The sequence below is a fragment of the Rhincodon typus genome, chromosome 9 (genome assembly GCF_021869965.1).
Source record: "Rhincodon typus isolate 14 chromosome 9, sRhiTyp1.1, whole genome shotgun sequence".
NCBI lineage: Eukaryota > Metazoa > Chordata > Chondrichthyes > Orectolobiformes > Rhincodontidae > Rhincodon > Rhincodon typus.
The window spans coordinates 11,007,631-11,014,553 of NC_063340.1; positions in this window are offsets into that span (position 1 = coordinate 11,007,631).

The window sequence follows — 6,923 nt, forward strand, 5'->3', positions numbered from 1 at the left end:
GTTTCCTCCAAGTGCTGCGGTTTCCTGCCACAGTCTAAAGATGCGCAGGCTAGGTGAAGTGGCCCTGCTAAATTACACGTAGTGTCCAGGGATGTGAAGACTAAGTGGATTAGCCATGAGAAAAGCAGGATTCCAGGGGCAGGGTGGAAGGTCTGGGTGGAATGCTCTTTGGAGGGTCGGTGTGGACTTGATTAGCCAAATGGCCTGCTTCCACATTGTAGGGATTCTGTGATTCTATGAAAGATAAACAGCTGATCCCACATGTGATATCCCAGAAATCCATTAAACAGAGGCAAAGCATTGATGAACTCTAGATTCAGTAATCATAGCTGTGGTATTAGGAGTCCTGCAGGAACTGGATTGGAGGTCAAAAAATCAGGAGTGGGACAAAGGGTTGGACTGCCTGTCATTTTCCTGTTGCCATGACATTTTGAAAGTAGGATGTAAGATGGTCAACTGAACCACTTAAATGACATTTTTATGCATGCCTTGGAGGTGTCATATAGTTTCTTTAGGACAAGGGAATCCTGATAGCAGCTCACTAACTATCAAACGGACATAAAATTTGCATGGGGACATTACTCCAGGACTTGTTCTGAAGAAGGGTCACTGGACCTGAAACATTAACTTTGATCTCTCTCCACAGATGCTGCCAGACCAGCTGAGTTTTGCCTGCAATTTCTGTTTTTGTTACTCCAGGACTTGTTGACCGTAAGAGGTGTGTTTGTCACACTGTTCGATCAGGTTCATAATTGGCCTGCAAACTTTCCAACTCTTCCCCACTATTTCCCAACAGGGAAATAAGTGTATGTGCACGTGTGTGAAGACACTAAATGTTCATTTGCAATTCTGTAAATAAGTTGCTGGGGTGAAATTGGCCACTTTTGTAAAACAGGTTCATTGTTAATTGGCAGCCAGTTTTTCTAATTGATAGCTTTTATTTTTCGTTGACTTGTATAAGATGTTGAATTCCAAATGAAGTCTACATGACAGTAAAACTAAGAATCTCCTAAAAGAAGATTTTGAAGATTTGAGTGGAAAGCAGATCAAGAATAGTGAATAGTCAGGTTGTCAATTAAGCTCGTCTTTAAGATTGCCTTCACAGTTTCTCTGTATATAGCAACTATAGATAATTCTCCCTTCTTCTGAGGTTGCATCTATGCTCAGGTGCCCATGGAGAGAATGCGTGCAGAGTTTACCATCAATGGAGAAGCCCTTCATGATAGGTGGGCACAGCAGGGGGCTGGGATGCATGGTCCCACCTCATAACAACGTTTTAATTTAATTTTGATAAATTTCTGTTGCAGTTCTGCAACCATCTGCAAATTCTTTTGTATTTTTTCGGGGGGGAGGTGTCACAGAGTCCCTATCAGGGTCATCTAACCTGATTATTGTTTATTTTAAAGGAAACAGTAGAAAATTCTCCTACTATGTTTGTGATGCTACTCACCCATTATGACCAAAGGAAATCTCCCCTTCCCTTACACATACATAGTTGTCAAGACCAGTTGCAAATTAATTCACGACTGGCATTTGGTAAACTTTGTTTTCACTTCTTTTTATAATTGTAACTCCTCACATGGAGGATCAGGAGTAAATCTCAATGAATTTTCATCAGCTTCAGCTGGAGGGTGCTAGAATTTGGGCTCTCAGCATACATCTAGCCCTCTTATCAAAAGGAATAAAGCCAATCAACAGTACTACCCTCTTCTCAATAGTCAAAAAACACATGTGTTTAAAGCTAGATTAGCTAACTTTTCCAGATATTGTAAGGAACCAAATTAAAGTCATCTGAAAATATTCCCCACCGAAGGGAACAGGAGGTAGGTTAACTGAGCCTTCAAAACAGAAGATTCAATCAGATTATAACATTTTGAATAAAAGTATAAATTTAATACTTTAAGGAAGTGCAAAGAGCATAAATGACAAAGCTAATTAATATCCTGAAAAGATAAATGATTCCTATTTCTACAAGAGAATATAAACTGCAACCTCCAGGCGTTCCAAATGTTGAACTTTAAAAAGAATCCGGAATTTCTATTAAGCATCAAAGAAATGTTCTCTTCATTCCTGAGATGCGTAAGATTCAGAATAAGTCTGAATTGGAGGTGACGAATACCAACATCTTTACCTTTGAGAATCAATTTCTTTTTATTCACTTACGGTGTGAGCCTCCACTGGCTTCAGCCAACATTTATTACCCATCTCTAGTCCCCCTTTGAAAAGGTGATGGGGAGCTGCCTTGTTGAACCACCACAGGCCATATGCTGTAAGTTGACCCACACTGCTGTTAGATTTCCACTGATTTTGGAAGAATTCCGTCAAAATGCAACACGCCAAGTTGTCAACTTTTGCTGAAACACTCTGTCGCCTATTTTGAAATATGATCACCGTTGTTTTGCAGGGAAAAAAAACAGTCAAGTATCTCTAAAATCAGATTCAACCAACAGCAAAAAGATAACAGTCTATTATTTTGTGGGTAGAAGGTGGTTGAAAGATAAATATTGATCAGGAGAGTTTTCTTCCAATTACCATTGATTCTAATTTTGCAAATGCCACACCTAGACAAGTGATGTCAAGGACAGTCACTTTCACCCCACTGAGACATGAGAAATTAAAAGTTGCTTTTCAGTAAAATCTGAATTGTTCAAAGAATGAAAACTACTAGGCATGACATGGTCAACTCCCTCCACAACAATCTGAAATTGCTGATTGTTACAAAGTTGGGTAGAGTATTCATGAATTGGAAAGCAGAAAGTTAGAATGATTGGTGAAAAAAATAATGATAGTGGGGGAAAAGAGTGCCTGGTCCCTTTAAGAGATTGTGCTTTGTCTGTTCTTGGAAGTTTACAAGTATTGTGCATAGAGAATGCCTGAATTGAAACAGTTTGTATCAAACAGCCAAGCAGCATTTTTACCAAGGCAACAAGTTTGAATTTGGCCAATAAATTTAAACCAACCCTGATGGTATTGACAACATCAAACCAATCCCACATAAGAAATACCATTATGTCATTACAGGTATAAAGACAAGGGCATTTGGAAAGTTGGGAGAGAGCCAACTGCCATCTGAGGGGAAAGCCAAACTTCAGCTGCAGCGAAAGCAAGTCCACCATCTGAGATACAAACCTGGCTTTCACATTAAATTATTGAGCTCTCTGAAAAGACCCATCAAAGGTACCATGGCATTTTAGCACAAAGTCCTCACTGAAGAAATTGAAGAGAAAAAACATCCAAGACAGCAGAATCAGTGGAAGAAAGGCATTTGTAACATGAAGTCAGCAAAAGGAAGATTGGAGATAAAGCAGAGAAGACATAGACTGTATGAACTTGGAGAGATTAAGTTTAATTTATTGCTTTTTATTAACTGGGTTTGTACAAGTGGGACTTGTGTTTATTTGAACAGCGTTCCAGTAGAATTTAGACCAGTTAGGAAGTAGTCAGTAGTCTGGGGGGAATTGTTCAGAGTGTTAGTAATTTGTTCACTGTTAGGGTTACACAAATAAATTGTTTCTCATTATTTGTAAATTGGAAATCAGGGATTTTCTTTCTTTTAACCACTCTTTTAACAGATTATGAGGGGAAAGGCGAGCTTCTCTGGATGTTTTGGGTAGTTATTAGAAGGGAACTTCTACTCCTGTCATAACAGGTTGGGGCTTGTGTTTTGGTTTAACTAGCAGAGAGGTTCGGCCATTCCCCCTCTGTAACACTGGTAAAGGTTACACATAAGCAAAAGCTATTCCTGAAGGTCCCTAGGGTAACAGCTGATATTAGGCTGCAATGCTGGTTCAGATAAATAAAACTGCAAGAAAGTGCAAAGCCACTCACCCATCTCCAATGAGCCTTACCATTTGACAGAATGCAATATCTTGACAAAATACATTGACTAATGAGACTGTAACTCAGCCCTTGGCTCTCAAGAATAAATTTACATGAAAATTCTTGGAAATTGAATGGGTAATCTAATCACAATGGGAACGCCCTCTAACCTAATCTGGGATAATATTTAGGGAATGTCCACTATTGACTGAATGACAATCTTCCACATCAATTAAAAACATCATTAGAAAAGTCTCAACATAATCTAAATGATGAGCTTGCTCTGACAAGTGGCAAGTGGCAAATAACATTCGTGCCACACAACTGCCAGGCAATAACCACTTCCAACAAGGGAGAATCTAACCTTGGTCCCCAGACATTCCATGGTATCACTGCCACAAAATCCCCCAAAAGCACCATTCTGCAGTTACCATTGATCAGAAACTGAACTGGACCAGCCATAAAAATATGGTGGCAACAAGAGCAGGTCAGATTTGAGGAATCACGCAACGAGTAATTCACCTCCTGACTCCTCAGTGACTGTCCACCATCTACAAGGCTCAAGTCAGGAATGTAATGGAATACTCCCCATTTTCCTGGATGAGTACAAATCCAATAACTCTCAAAAAGCTCAGCACCAACCCAGGTCAAAGCCGCCCACTTGCTTTGTATCACATGCACAAAAATTCACTCCCTCCATCCCTGAGACTTAGTAGCAGCAGTGTGTACCATGTACAAGGGCCAACGCAGAAATTCACCACAGCTCCTTAGACAGCACCTTTCAAACACACAGTCACTACCATCTAGAAGGACAAGGGCAGCAGATACATGGGAACACCACCACCTGAAAGTTCCCCTTCAAGTCACTCACCATCCTGGAAATATATCTCTGTTCTTTCTCTGTTTCTCAGTCAAAATCCTGGTATTCCCTCTCTAATGGAGTTGGGGCTGTACTGAGGCCAAAGAGAATGCAGCGGTTCAATTGGCAGTTCACTACCACTTTCTCGAATGGGAACAAGGGATGGGCAATAAATGCTGATGAAGCCAGTTAAGCCCACATCCTCTGAATAAATGAAAATAAAAGTCAGTCCCATATATTTTAGCCATTATTCCTTCAGAAGTTGAATTGGTAGCACTTCAGTACTATGAACTAAATATTGAAGGAGGACTGTTCACGTCACTTGATAATTTACTCTAAACCACCATTTCTGCAAGTTGATTCTCAGGCTCAAACTAAATGCAAGGGAGATCATAATGGCAAACCACATTAGTACTACAAACCTCAGCAAAAGTGTTTCTGTTCATTTTGATTCCTTACACTGATTCATTATCCATGGAAGGGCTGGGGAAAATCAGCCATGTTGCCTCTCGTTCACCATTAAGTGCACTCTGTTAGAAACGCAAGTATGTGGGATTTGAGATGAAACAAGAGTTCAAATTATTTGCAATAGTATCACATTGCTGGCCCCAATTTTCAAAGATGACACATCTGACAAAGCAGTATTTCTTGGTACTGCACTGAAGTGTCAGCTTGGCATACTTTCAAAGCACTGGTGGAGTGTCACATTCACAACCTTTTGATATAGAAGGGAGGCTGATTCTAAGTGTGTCAAATGAACAATCTGAAAATGTACAAACTCCACTTATTAAGATTATAGCAGACAGTATTAGAAATACAGAGATAAGGAACCTCCTGAAAGATGGTTGGCTTGGAGATCTCATAGTTAGTACCTATTTAAAGAGTATATGAAATTTCCCTATTATTCTTCATTGTTATTTATTATTAGTGAATACCAAATATACCATAGTCAGAAAAGAAAGAGAAATTAAGACAGTTTCTGCAGCCGTCTTTTATTTTGCTTGATGGTTGTCAACAGAATGCCTTTTTCGATGAATAATCTGTAAGATATATTCCCTTCCAGGATCTTTTACAACATGCACTCCAAAATAAATAATGGCTAAGTCTTGTTGAAACATATTAAATGAAGGAGCACAGAGGAATTAGAAACAATGACTGTATTTATTTTCATAATAACTTTTAAATTAATCGAGATATACCAATACATTTACGTCAGCCACATACACAGTATGAACAGTATGACATAAACACCAAGAACGCAAATGATGCCACTTTCCCATATGATATGCAAAATCTGCATCATATTTTAATGCAAATACTGAAATCAAAAAGTCAAAATCTTAACACATTCAACTAATTATTACCTCATGTTTCCAGACACAATCGGAAAATAATCAAAACAAAGTAACCATTTGAGTTAGAAATAGACACAACTCAACATATGTGCAAAGGCACAACTTTAGTACGTGCAAATTTGCAGTTTAGCTCTGTTGGTTAACAAAGGAGAGTGTTTTGAGAAAAGTATACAAACTAATGGAACCTATGTGCCACAAGTCAATAAATAAAGACTTTCATTTATACAGTACCTTTTGTAATCACACATGTCCCAAAGTGCTTTTTGACCAGTTCAGTACTTTTGAAGAATGGTCACTATTATAAAGTAGGAAATGTGGCAATCAATTGGAACACAGCTAGGTCAGATAAAAAGGCAAGAGATGGTGGCCAGACAATCTGCTTTGTTGTTGATGACTGAAGGATAAATATTACCTAAAATGCCAGGGATAGCTCCTCTGCTCTTCTTGAAGCTTTCATGTGCATGTGAGCCTTAATTTTTCTGAGAAGGACACCTCCAACACTTCTTATGCACTGGACCAGAACAGCAGCATAGACTTTTACACTCAAATCTCTGCAGTGGAACTTCAGCCCACACTCTCTGACTGAAAGGTGAATATCCTACCAACTAAGGCATCCCTGCTGTTTGGTACTCGACAGGTGGTAAATTCTTGCGTTATGTAACCACAACTAATTGATTCCCTGTTCGGTGAATCAGGCAACTTAAAATGATGGATACTGTAAAGCATATTTATAAATCTATTTATAGAGATAGCAAGGTGTAGAGCTGGATGAACACAGCAGGCCAAGCAGCATCAGAGGAGCAGGAAAGCTGACGTTTCAGGTCTACACCCTTCTTCAGAAAATGCAAAGTTATTTTGCGTCTTGATCTTCTAAACCAAGATCATTTCTC